This window comes from Moschus berezovskii, chromosome 8, assembly GCF_049115385.1.
Source record: "Moschus berezovskii isolate FMDL1 chromosome 8, NW_MosBer_1.0, whole genome shotgun sequence".
NCBI classification, from domain to species: Eukaryota; Metazoa; Chordata; class Mammalia; order Artiodactyla; family Moschidae; genus Moschus; species Moschus berezovskii.
This window is the reverse complement of record NC_142467.1, coordinates 52,317,846-52,332,465: the sequence shown is the minus strand read 5'-3', so window position 1 is coordinate 52,332,465 and position 14,620 is coordinate 52,317,846.

The following is a 14,620-nucleotide window of genomic DNA, read 5'->3' as shown; positions in this document are numbered from 1 at the left end:
CAGACACAGAAATGCATGCAGAACACCAGCTGAGAGCAGACAGGAATACCTGACCAGCAGAAAAGAATATATAGAACCACGTAAAACTCGGTAGGACCAAAGAACTAGGAGGAAAATCAGGGGTGTTAGTAGGACTGGACCTGCCTTGGGTGGGTGGGGGAACTGAAGCAGGGGTCTGATCCCCACATTGGGGTAATTGTCTGAGTCAGAGGAGAAACATTTAAAGCTGAGAGTGAAACAGCTGATCTGTGGCAGCCTAAATGGAATGAGAATCAGACAGTCCTTGCTGCAGCTATACCCCTGACAGGGATGCAGGTCTCCAAGAAGGTGCAGTGGCTGGAAGCTGGTGTTAGGGATTGTGGAGCAATCCCTCGGTGAGGGCTGTTGTTGACTGTGGTGAGACAGATCAAGGGGATGTAAGGGAGGAGATTGCGGTGGGAAATGCCTGTGGAGGAAAGCCAGGCAGCCATGGAAGCAAGAGGATACTGCTGAGTCATGAGTAGGGGGTGGAACCCTCACCATAGTCTCTCCCCACATGCCAGTATCAGCAGCTGAATGAGAGAGAGGCTGGCCCATCAAATGCCTGTTGCACTGAACTACAGAGTAGGACCCTACCCAGGGTGCACCTTTAAGTGCCTGACGTGCCGATCCACAGAGTAGGACCCCAGTCAGGGGAGCCACTCTATGTGCCTGACACGCCAAATGAGAGAGAAGGACCACAGCCAAGGGAGCCCTCCAAGTGCCTGAATGGGCAGAGCTATGGAGAAAGACTGGCCAAAGAGGCCTGATCGCCAGCTACAGGAGGCTCAAGGAAAGACTCAGATAGGGCCATAACTCCTGCAGCAGAGGCAGTCTGTGTCCCTGAACACTTGGCGCCACCAGGATCCCCACAAACCAAACAGCTGCGCCACCTTCACGCTCAACCCTCACTGGGGCAGAGCTGCCATAAGCAAAAAATGTCTTGCGTCTACGCATGCAGGGTTGCTTCAGCGTGTCCAACTCTTTGCAACCCTGTGGACTGTGGTCTGCCAGACTACTCTGTCAGGGGGATTTTCCAGGCAAGAATACTGGAGTATATTGGCCAATACTGGTTGCCGTACCCTTCTAGAGCACTATGTTTCCTGCTGCCCTAGTTGCCAACTTCCCTTGAGTACCTGGGGCTGCCAGAACCCTTGCAACCCAAGCAGCTGCACCACCTCAACACCTGGCCCTCACAGGGGCAGACCCAAGTCCTCCAGGGCAGCCTCAGGAGCAAACCCCAGTGGAGGACCCACATGCAGAGGTGGAAAAACCACAGTTGAAACCCAGGGACAGTGTGGCTAAGGAAGAAGACCCAAAACCTTCCTACCAGCTGTACAAGCTGCAGATTAAATCCACATGATCACCAAGGCAGACTTTGTGTCTATGGAATATATAAAAGAACTGAAAGTTCCCACAAAAGAAAACGCACTAGTTCTGATAGCTGTGGACGTTGGAGGCAAGAACACACAGGAGGAGGATCAGATTCGAATCTGAACTGCCCCACAGCAGGTCCAGAAACCAGCACAGTGTTGGAGGGCATCCTAGGCAGGTTGAGGTGGATTGTGACTCCCAGAGAGGAAGAAGGCTCTGACAGCAGTGACTCAAGAAAAACACGTATCATTCTTCTATTTTGACTTATTTTGTAGATTATTTGGAATATTTTTCTTTTTGCTTTTCCTCCCCGCCCCCCACCCCCGTTGTAGTTGTCTGTTTTATTGGCACTAAGAAATCTAAGCTTTTGAGTATTTTTTCCCTCAGTCACATTTTTTATTGTTATAAACCTCTGCCTCTATGTTCAGTTCAGTTCAGCCACTCAGTCGAGTCCAACTCTTTGCAACCCCATGAACTGCAGCACGCCAGGCCTCCCGGTCCATCACCAACTCCTTGCGACCCCATGAACCACAGCTCGCCAGGCCTCCCTGTCCATCAACAACTCCCAGAGTCCACCCAAACCCATGTCCATAGAGTCAATGATGCCATCCAACCATCTCATCTTCTGTCGTCCCCTTCTCCTCTTGCCTTCAATCTTTCCCAGCATCAGGGTCTTTTCCAATGAGTCAGCTCTTCCCATCAGGTGGCCAAAGTACTGGAGTTTCAGCGTCAACATCAATGTCCCTATTTTTTTTCTATTATTTTATAAGACATATTTTACATACTCTCTTGTAGAAATAACCCTCCTCTAGATATGCCTGATTTTGTTAATCAAATCTATAATTGAGCATGGTACTTTATATTTTATTTATTTTTGACTGTGCTGGGTCTTCGTTGCTTTGCATGGGCTCTCTCTACTTGAAGTGAGTGGGTGCTACTCTTCATTGCAGTGTGCAGGCTTCTCATTGTGGTGGCTTCTCTTGATGTGGAGCAATGACTCCAGGCACTGGCTTCAGTAGTTGCATCATGCAAGCTCAGGAATTGTGGTGTCTGGGCTCAGTAGTTGTGGCACATAGGCTTAATTAATTACTTCACACGTGTGGAATCTTTCCATACCACAGATTGAAACCATGTCCCCTACATTGGCAGGTGAATTCTTATCCATTGTGCCACCAGGAAAGTCCAGTCACGGTACTTAAATGTGTTCTGTTTAATGGACTAATGCAGCTATCACTTCCTATGTTCCAATAATATGCTACTGAGTTTTTTGTGTGTGTGTGTGATAATCCTATAGTAATTGTACCTCTAAATGCATAGATCTGATAGAGTCCATCAAGGACTTTGTAATAGAAATTTTTGAACTAAGAAGGGTAGTTACAGGCTCTTTGAAGTTTAAGAGTTGAAACATTGTGTCTCATTCATATGATTTGCAGTAATTGTAAGTGGTACCCATAATTACCTATTCTGTTTTATTTTAATTTGATTCTAAGTCCAACCTGTAAACTTTGTATATTTTTTAACTTTTAAAATTCTTTTTATTTATATTTTAAGTTAAAAGCAAAATTATTATGCCCTGAGAGAAAAATTAAAGCTTTGATTCCCTCATCCATCATAACAGCTATCCTATTTCTCTTTATATCACATCACTCCCCTCTCCAAAGTTAGAATCTGTTTGCCATCACTGAACAATAACAATGTTGATACTGAAAAGTTGCTATGTTTTTATAATATACATAAAATGTACATATAATAGATTTTCAATTAGGTTCCAAAAACTGAACATACCTGTTTAACCAGCATTTCCTCACACTCTCTTCAGATCATTGTTTGTCAATGATGACCAATTCGTTGATTTGTAATGTTGTAGAACAATTGTTTTTTAATGGATTTTATATGAATGGAGTTATACTGTATTTAGCTTTTATGTTTTGCTTCCTTTATTCAGTGTTATATTTATGACATCCAAATTGGTGCTTATATTTGTGGATTGTTCAATCCCATTGCCATGTAACATTCCATTATGTGAATATACTAGATCCATTCCATAGCAACAGTTAGCCATTCTGTGTATGCATTTTTGTTGGGAATATAATCGAGAGTGGAGTTGGTGGAGCAAAGCGTATGCATGTATTCAGAAACAGTCATCTGTTAGTATCTGGGGTGATTGGTTCTAAGACTCTCCTGTGGATACTGAAATTTGCAGATCCTCAAGTCCCTTATAAAGTGGTATTTTAAAAAATAATTTTGTTCTGCAGTTTGTTCAATGTGCAGTTACAGATTTCAAGAATGCAGGGGTCTATCATACTACCAAACAATTTCCCAAATATTTATTCTAATTTATGCTCTCAGTGTTTAAAAGTTCTGGTTATTTCATATGCTCACCAACACTTTTTAATTCTTGTCTTACTCATTTTAGACAATCTGGTAGATATTAAATTATCTCATTGTGATTTCACTTAGCATTTCCTTTGTGACTAATTATATCATTAGTTGCTTAGTCATGCAGCCCATCATGGGATTCTCCAGGCAAGAATACTAGAGTGGGTAGCCATTCCCTTCTTCAGGGGATCTTCCCGATCCAGGGATCAAATCTGGGTCCCCTTCATTGCAGGCAAATTCTTTACCTTCTGAGCCACCATTAAAGCATTCTTTTAAAAATTTTATTTGCTTATTTATTTAACACCAAAAGCATTTTGTATTTGGGTATAGCTGACTAAAAATGCTCTGATAGTTTCAGATGAACAGCGAAAGGACTCAGCCCTATATTTACATGCTGGGAAGGATTTGGGGCAGGAAGAGAAGGGGACGACAGAGAATGAGATGGCTGGATGGCATCACCAACTTGATGGACATGAGTTTGAGTGAACTCCAGGAGTTGGTGATGGACAGGGAGGCCTGGCGTGCTGTGATTCATGGGGTCGCAAAGAGTCGGACACGACTGAGCAACTGAACGGAACTGAACTCTCCCCCAAACTCTCTTTTCATCCAGGCTGGCACAAAACGTTGAGGATACTTACATGTGCTATGAATAGGTTTTTATTAGTTATCCATTTTGAATATGTGAGTGAGTGAGTGAAGCTGCTCAGTCGTGTCCAACTCTTTGCAACCCCGTGGACTGTAGCCCGTCCATGGGATTCTCCAGGCAAGAATACTGGAGTGGGTTGCCCTTTTGAATACAGCACTGTGTAAATGAGCTTTCCAAAGTCCTTAACTATCCTTTGCCCCCTGGCAATCATAAGTTTCTTTTTAAAGCATTGTTACATTTTTTGATCACCTGGACATCTCCTTTTTTTTTTTTTTTCACATCTTTTGTGACAGATGTGTTCAGAATTTTTACTGAGTTGCCTATATTTTTTCTTACTGATTTGTAAGAGTTTATGAATCCTGTGTTGGATAAATGCACCGCAAATATCTGGTCACCCTTTGTAAACCCCAAAGGTGTTTTAGTGATCAGAATTCCTTAACTTTAATATAGTTCCACTTATCTTTTGAAAAAGTTATAGTTAGAGAATTTTTAATTTTTAAAAATTTAATGACAAGAGAGAAATCGCAATCGTTACATTTTCTTTAAAAGATTTAGTATTTTACTTCTCAAGTTTTGATCTCCAATATAGAATTGCTATTTTTGCATGGTATGAAATATATATATATATAGTATGTGTGTGTATTCATTCCTACCTGCATACCTAATTGTTGAGCACCCTTTATTGAAAAGATCTTTTTAAAAAAATAAAAGATCTTCCTTAATATGGGAATACATTTCAGTGTTGCATTTTTCATAAATCAGGATATTGTTTTTGTGTAGATCTGTTTCTGGATTTGATTTTGTTTCATTGGTCATTTTGTTTACTCTTAAACCATTTAAATTATTTTGTTAATTAAAGTTATTTTATCATTAATATAGATTTTCAATATATAATATAAATGCAGCTACTCATTTCCTATGAGTATCTTGCTAGAATTTTAAAGGTTGTTGAGTTGACTTCATATATTAAATTTGGGGAGATTTGAAATTTTTATAGTATTGAGTCTATTTATTCATGAATGTGTGCTTCTCCATTTACTTCAGTACTTTAAAATTTCTCTGAAACATTTCTCTGAAATACAGTTTTTGATGTGGATGTTTTGCACATCTTTCATTATATTGGTTCTTAAAATTTTTATGTTTCATTTTACGTTTCATACTGTTTGTTATTGCTGGTTTATATAGCTAGAATTGATTTTTGAGTTAGTCCTTTTTTGAACAACAACAAAAAAGATTTTTTTGATGTGAACCATTTTTAAAGCCTTTATTAAATTTGTTACAATACTGCTTTTTATTTTTATGTTTTGGTTTTCTGGCCACAGAATGTGGCACCTTAGCTCCCTGACCAGGGAGGGATCAAACTTACACCCCCTGCACTGGAAGGTGAAGTCTTAACCGCTGGATCACCAGGGAATTCCCTGTAATTGATTTTTAAAATGACATGTATAGCAAGCTTGCTAAATCCACATATTTATTCTAATTTATTTATAGATTCTTTTGGTGCCCACATTTGAGTTGTCTATTAAATAACAGCAGTTTTATTTCTTCCTTTCTAATGCTTGTGCCTCTTATTTCCTTTTTCTACTTTGTTACATTGACTAGGACAACCACCAGTGTAGTGGTGGATACATATGGCTTTAGCAGAAATCTTTGCTTTGTTCCCTATTCCAAGTGAAAGTTTTTAATATTTCACCATTGAGAATAATGCTTGCTTTAATTTTCTCTAGGGATTCCTTACAAGATTCTGGTTTTCTGATTGTTTTTAGTATGTACTGAGTCGTTCAGGCTCTTTCTGTGGTTATACGATCACGTGGCATATTTATTTTCTTTGCTAATATGATAATAACATTGATATATATTTTTAATATCTCCTTGCATACTTGGGGAAAACTCAGTTTTAATATATCATCCTCTTTCTCTCTCCTCATCCTCATATTTAAATATGTTAAGGGTTTTTGTGTCTCTGTCCATGTGAGATCTGTTTTCTAATTTTCATTTCTTGTATTATCTCTGTCAGTTTTGGAGTTAATGTAATGTTGGCTTCATAAGCAGAATTAATGGTTCTTTCCTCTTTCTTTGTGAAACATTTAACAGTTTTTATTTTCTTAATGTATGTCAGGTGATTTAGATTTCTAACTTATTCTCGTGTGTTAGGGAAATGGAGGAATTCTTGTTCAGGCTTCAGAGGCAGGGGGACTGGCTCTGACCTTACTTCTGACCTACCTGGACACTGCTCAGATCCCATGCTGGCCCACAAGCACAGCTCATCAGGTGGCACTTTAGATAAGAAAGAGATTGGGTCTTGGAATTCTTGAGGTCTGGGCAACCACTTGGGGTTTAATAAAATATATGACTCACAAGACAAAACAAACAGCATTGTAAAAAGGTTAAAGTAAAATGAGAGCTGCATTTTGCATGCAAACTGATGATGATATCTGCTCTCTGGGATTGTAAGTGGGAACCTCCAAAATTGCAGTTCAAAATCTCACCTGTGGAGTGGACACAATGCCCGGAACCCTTTTCCAAAAGGGACTCTAGATTGCTCTTAACCTGAGACTTCTCAGTGCTCTTTTTAAATCTGGGTGTTGGTTGGCCCAGAGTAAAGCATCTGCCTGCAATGCCAGAGACCTGGGTTTGATCCCTGGGTTGGGAAGATCCCCTGGAGAAGGAAATGACAACCCACTCCAAAACTGTTAACTGGAAAATCCCATGGATGGAGAAGCCTGGTAGGCTACAGTCCATGAGGTCGCAAAGAGTCAGACACAACTGAGCAACTTCACTTTCACTTTCTTTCTCTATGCTGTTACTGTCTTCTATTTTCTTTTACTTTTGTAATGATATACATATTATTTAGCTTATTTTTTAACATAATATAAATGAAATCACGTAGTTTAATCATGGTTTAGTGCCCGGCTTCTTTCATTCAATGTAACCTTTTTGAAATTTATTTATTTAAATGGATGTATGTATGTTGCTATTTATTGATGAATATTCAGTTCAGTTCAGTCACTCAGTTGAGTCCGACTCTTTGCGACCCCATGAATCACAGCACGCCAGGCCTCCCTGTCCATCACAACTCCTGGAGTTCACTCAAACTCACCCCCATCGAGTCGGTGATGCCATCCAGCCATCTCATTCTCTGTCGTCCCCATCTCCTCCCGCCCCCGATCTTTCCCAGCATCAGAGTCTTTTCCAGTGAGTCAACTCTTCGCATGAGGTGGCCTAAGTATTGGAGTTTCAGCTTTAGCATCAGTCCTTCCAATGAACACCCAGGATTGATCTCCTTTAGAATGGACTGGTTGGATCTCCTTGCAGTCCAAGGGACTCTCAAGAGTCTTCTCCAACACCACAGTTCAAAAGCATCAATTCTTCGGCGATCAGCTTTCTTCACAGTCCAACTCTCACATCCATACATGACCACAGGAAAAACCATAGCCTTGACTAGATGGACGTTTGTTGGCTAAGTAATATCTCTGCTTTTTAATATGCTATCTAGGTTGGTCACAACCCTCCTTCCAAGGAGTAAGCGTCTTTTAATTTCATGGCTGCAATCCATCCGCAGTGATTTTGGAGACCCCAAAATAAAGTCTGACACTGTTTCCACTGTTTTCCCATCTATTTCCCATGAAGTGATGGGCCCGGATGCCATGATCTTAGTTTTCTGAATGTTGAGCTTCAAGCCAACTTTTTCGCTCTCCTTTTTCACTTTCATCAAGAGGCTTTTGAGTTCCTCTTCACTTTCTGCCATAAGGGTGGTGTCATCTGCATATCTGAGGTGATTGATAGTTCTCCTGGAAATCTTGATTCCAGCTTGTGCTTCTTTCAGCCCAGCGTTTCTCATGATGTACTCTGCATATAAGTTAAATAAGCAGGGTGACAATATACAGCCTTGACATACTCCTTTTCCTATTCGGAACCAGTCTGTTGTTCCATGTCCAGTTCTAACTGTTGCTTCCTGACCTGCATACAGGTTTCTCAAGAGGCAGATCAGGTGGTCTGATATTCTCATCTCTTTCAGAATTTTCCACAGTTTATTGTGATCCACACAGTCAAAGCCTTTGGCATAGTCAATGAAGCAGAAATAGATGTTTATCTGGAACTCTCTTGCTTTTTCCATGATCCAGTGGATGCTGGCAATTTGATCTCTGACTCCTCTGCCTTTTCTAAAATCAGCTTGAACATCTGGAAGTTCACGGTTCACATATTGCTGAAGCCTGGCTTGGAGAATTTTGAGCATGACTTTACTAGTGTGTGAGATGAGTGCAATTGTGCGGTGGTTTGAGCATTCTTTGGCATTGCCTTTCTTTGGGATTGGAATTAAAACCACTGCTGAGTTTTCCAAATTTGCTGGCATATTGAGTGCAGCACTTTCATAGCATCATCTTTCAGGTTTTGAAATAGCTCAACTGGAATTCCATCACCTCCACTGTATAAATATACTGCAATATATTTATTTACTGTTAATGGGCATTTTGATTTTTCTCTTATGGAGGAGCTGATGTACATTTTGTACATGTCTTTTAGCGGAAGTACACTTTGTTTCTCTTGAGTTTACACCTAAAATTTTAATGGGTGTATCACAAGGTAGGCAATAGTTTTCCAAAGTGGTTGAACAAATTTAAACTCCCACCAGGGATGCAGGAGAGTTCAAGTTGCTCAATATACTACATGATGTAGTAGTGACAGTAGTAATGACAATACATGACATTATCAGTCCTCTAAATTTTAGCTCTTTTGGTGGAGGAATAGTGATATATTATTGTGATTTTGCGTTTAATTATTTATAATGTTTTGTGCCTTTTGATATGCACATTGGCCTCTTGGATATTCCTTTTTTTGAAGTGTTATTTAAGGCTTTTGCCCACTTACTTATTAGGTTGCTTTTCTTATTAGTTCATATAATATTTCTGGTTTCAGTATTGTTTTTCACTGGTCTATTTTTCAATCTCTGCATCAAATTCATATTGTCTTAGCTTGTTGATTTCTAGAAGGCCTTGTAGTTTAAGTCATCCAAATTTGTTCTCCCTTTTTAATATTTTCCTTGCTGTTCTATATCCTTTGAATTTATAGATAAACTTCGGAATCAGAATATTAATTTTCAAAAACTTACAAAATAAAGGCCAGCAAAGTATATTGGCCTTTTAAAATGGGTTTGCATTGTAGTTATAGACCAATTAGGGAGAATTAACATCTTGAATACTGAGTTTTTTGACCCATGAACACAGAATATCTGTCCATTTATGTGGGTCTTCAATTTTTTTCAGAAGTTTTTTTTTTAGTTCAGAGATCTTGCACAACTTTCTTAAGACTTATTCCTAAGTGTTTGATTTTCTCAAAAATTCTATTATAAATTGTTTCACTTTATAGTATATTACTTTTTGAAGAACCATTGATTTACAATGTTGTGTTAATTTCTACTGCATAGCAATTCAGTTTTAATATATATACACATTCCTTTTTCATATTCTTTTCTATTAAGGTTTATCACATGATATTGAATATAGTTCTCTGGGCTATATGTATACAGTAGGACCTTGTTATTTATATATTCTATATATAACAGGTTACATCTGCTAACTCCAACCATAAACTCCATCCCTACCCCACCCCTGCTCCCCATTGACAACCACAGGTCAGTTCTCTGTGTCTGCACGTCTGTTTCTGTTTCATAGGTATGTCCATTTGTGTCATATTTTAGATTCCACGTGTAAGTGATATCAAATGGTATTTGTCTCTCTCTTCCTGACTTATTTCACTTAGTACAATAATCTCTAGTTGCATCCATGTTGCTACAAATGGCATTATTTCATTATTTTTCGTGGTTGAGTAGTATTTTAATTCTAGCTTTTTTCTGGATGTATGCCCAAGAATAGGATTGCTAGATTATATGATATCCATTTTTAGTTTTTTGAGAAACCTTCATAGTGTTTTCCAAGTGGCTACACCAACTGACAAAGGATGTAACACTGAGTTGCTATCTAACAGTAGTGTAGAATGATTCCCTTTTCTTAACAACCTATCCAGCTTTTGTTATTTGTAGACTTTAACAATGTCATTCTGACTAGTGTGCCATGTACCTCGTTATAGTTTTTACTTGCATTTCTATCATAATTAGCAATGTTGAACTATTGGTCACTTGTATTTCTTCTTTGAAGAAATGTCTGTTTAAATTTTCTGCACATTTTTCAACTGGATTTTTGTTTTCTAGGTTATTGAGTTCTATGTTGTTGCTCAGTTGCTCAGGTATGTCCAACTCTTTATTACCCTGTGGACGACAGCACACCAGGCTTCTCTGTGCTTCTCCATCTTCCAGAGCTTTCTCATACTCATGTCCATTGAGTCGGTGATGTCAACCAACCACCTCAACTTCTATAACCCCCTTCTCCGCCAACCTTCAATCTTTCCCAGCATCAGGGTCTTTTCATATGTGTCAGCTCTTCCCATAAGGTGGCCACAGTGTGGAGCTTCAGCTTCAGCATCAGTCTTTCCAATGAATATTCAAGACTGATTTCCTTCAGGATTGACTAATTTGATCTCTCTGCAGTCCAAGGGCCTCTCAAGAGTCTTCTCCAAAACCACAGTTCAAAAACATCAATTCTTAGCTGCTCAGCTTTCTATATGGTCCACCTCTCACACCATACATGACTACTGGGAAAACCATAGCTTTGACTAGACAGACCTTTGTTGGCAAAGTAATATCTCTGCTTTTTAATATGCTGTATGGGTTGGTCATAACTTTTCTTCCAAGGAGCAAGTGTCTTTTAATTCCATGACTGCAGTTACCATCTGCAGTGATTTTGGAGCCCCCAAAAATAAAGTCAGCCACTGTTTCCACTGTTTCCCCCTCTATTTGCCATGAAATGATGGGACCAGATGCCACAATCTTAGTTTTCTGAATATTGAGCTTTAAGCCAACTTTTTCACTCTCCTCTTTCATGTTCATCAAGAGGCTCTTTCGTTCTTCTTTGCTTTCTGCCATAAGGGTGGTATCATCTGCATACTGAGGTTATTGATATTTTTCCTGGCAATCTTGATTCCAGCTTGTGCTCCCTCCAGCCCAGCGTTTCTCATGATGCACTCTGCATATAAGTTAAATAAGCAGGGTGACAATATACAGCCTTGATGTACTCCCTTCCTATTTGGAACCAGTCTGTTGTTCCACGTCCAGTTCTAACTGTTGCTTCCTGACCTGCATACAGGTTTCTCAAGAGGCAGGTCAGGTGGTCTGGTATTCCCATCTCCTTCAGAATTTTCCACAATTTATTGTGATCCACACAGTCTAAGGCTTTGGCATAGTCAGTAAGGCAGACATAGATGTTTTTCTGGAACTCTCTTGCTTTTTCCATGATCCAGTGGATGTTGGCAATTTGATCTCTGATTCCTCTGCCTTTTCTAAAACCAGCTTGAACATCTGGAAGTTCACGGTTCACGTATTGTTGAAGCCTGGCTTGGAGAATTTTGAGCATGACTTTACTAGTGTGTGAGATGAGTGCAATTGTGCGGTAGTTTGAGCATTCTTTGGCATTGCCTTTCTTTGGGATTGGATTGAAAACTGACCTTTTCCAGTCCTGTGGTCACTGCTGAGTTTTCCAAATTTGCCTTTCGCACTGCTCCTCCCCAAAAATAAATTGAGTGCCTATCATGTGAAAGACTGTGTAATTTGTACAAATGATGGTAAAGTTGACCTTTGAATACAAATTATCTAGCTTGAGACTTAGTACTTTTGTACTTTGTACTGTGTTTTCCAAAAGTGTTGCTGGGCACTTCACTAAAAACTTATAATTTCAGGCATTTCTAAGCCATTATGAGATGAAATGTAAAATCCAAACCTAGTCTTTTCCTTATTACATGATCTTGAGTAAATTTCTTCCCTGTGGTACCGAGTAATTTTTTTTGTATACAATCCTAAATGTAATTCTAAATATATGAAGAAATAGTCTCTGGGTATTATTCAGTGGAAGATGAGCAAGCATCTTAGGATGATGTAAGACTAAGACAAGCATCTTAATATGTAGGGATTTGTTTTCTTCTTTCATTTTCTTTTTAGATAGAATTTGCATATACTAAAATTTGCAAGTCTTAAGTGCACATTTTGAGGACTTTTATGCATGTATATATCTTTTTAATCATCAGATCAAAGTATAGAAATTTTTTATTGCCTTAAAGGTTTCTTTGTGCCTGTTTATACCAAATGTCTCTTCCCCCCAGTCACAGATGTTATCCTTATTTGAATTCCTATCACTACAGATTTGTTTTATCTGTCTGGAACTTTATATTAAAGAAATTGTATATCATGTAGTTTAAAAACAGTAGGCTTTAATTTTCCTGTAAAATTTTACATGGTGGCCCACATCTTTTGTATCTGGCTTCTGTCACCCCACATACTGTCTTTGTGATTCATCCAAGTTGCTACCATACATTTTAACGTCAGTTTGGATTCCATTTCTTAATCTATACAATGAATGGGTTGGGCTAGATGAACTCTAAGGAGTTTTTGACTTCTGACAATAAGTGAGACATTCTTTCCACTGTTTGGCAAGAATTAAAATGTAGAAATTCTGACCTGAATCAGTTGCCATGATACCATAATAATATTGGGAATGACAGCTATGAACGTGTAATCCAGTGACAGCACTGATGTTGCAAGTCTAGGCTGGAAACATTTGATGCACCTGTGTTATGTAAGGACAGAAACTTTGTTCTATCTCAGGATGCCCTCATTGACTTCTGAGCCCTCCCTTAGCCAGCATTCTCCCTGTGTGAATTAAAAGTTTTACTCTCCATATTGCAATTTAAAAAGTCATTTATAAACAGGCTTAAAATATGACTCTGGTGTAGAGCACTCTGCTCCCTCCTAGTTTTGTTTAGGAATTCATATGAGTAGTATTTAAGAGTAGTCAATGGCATTATAGAAACTCATATTCAAATCCTGGTATTTTACTTCTACCCCTGTGCATGACCTTGGGTAAGTCTTAAACTCTGTTGTATCACTTGGGAATGGAGGTAATTATAGCTACCTCATAGGATTATTATGAAGATCCAAATGAGATAATGCATGCCGAGTGCTCAGAGTGCTTGTAATACAGATAGCGCTCCATCCAGGACAGCTATTATTGCTGGTGCTTCTCAGCCCAGACTGCCATCATAGCTCCTGAGACCACACATTCTCCATGAAGTTCCTTTTCTATGCCAGTCCCATTTTCTCACATGTGCTGGCACAAAAGTGGATGTAACAGTGGTAGTGGACAACCACAAGATTTTTAATCAATCCCATGAGGAAGAAAACGTTCAATAGAGAATGAGCAAGCAGTGAATGGGAGGTAAGCAGTGGGTTCTGACAGCATCTCTCATCACGAAACATTTCATTATCTTGACTGAGGCACCAAATCTCTTTGGAATAGACAGGATTGTTTAATAAATTAAGAGGTACATGTTTTTCATTCAAATCCTGTTCTGCCATGTACTCTCAAATTCCTCAAACTCTAAGGAAATTTCTTCACACATGAAAGTAATATAGAAGTTAAGAGAAGTTAAGAAACGAAGTTAAGCAATATAATAAAGAAGTTAATATAATATAGAAGTTAAAATCAACATACTATAGAAGTTAAAGGAATATATGGAGTCAGATGAATTGGGTTTGAATTCTGACATTGACATTAATAATACTTGCAGAATATTGGACAACTTAATTTATTTGCTTCTTGGCTTCCTGATCTGTAGAATGTGTTGTTAGTTGTTTTGAAGATTGGTTAACATAAGGAGAACAAATTTAATAGTGTTCTGTGCTAAGTGCTAAGTCACTTCAGTCATGTGCGACTCTTTGAGACCCTATGGACTGTAGCCCACCAGGCTCCTCTGTCCATGGAATTCTTCAGGCAAGAATACTAGACTGGGTTGCCAGTCCCTCCTGCAGGGGATCTTCCTGACCCAGGGATTGAACCCATGTCTCTCATGTCTCCTGCATTGGCAGGCAGGTTCTTTACCACTTAGTCAACAAATGTTAACTCTTACTCAAAGACATAATATTTCCTGTCTTTTCAGATTGTTAAATATAGTTATATGAAATAAGGTAGGTTAAATGACTGACACAGTTTTTAAAGATTTTTCAAGCCCTATTGTTATATATAAATATTCTAATTTATAAAAATAGGACTGTGATGAGAAGACTTAAGGAAAAATAAAAATCATCAGCACCAAATTAAT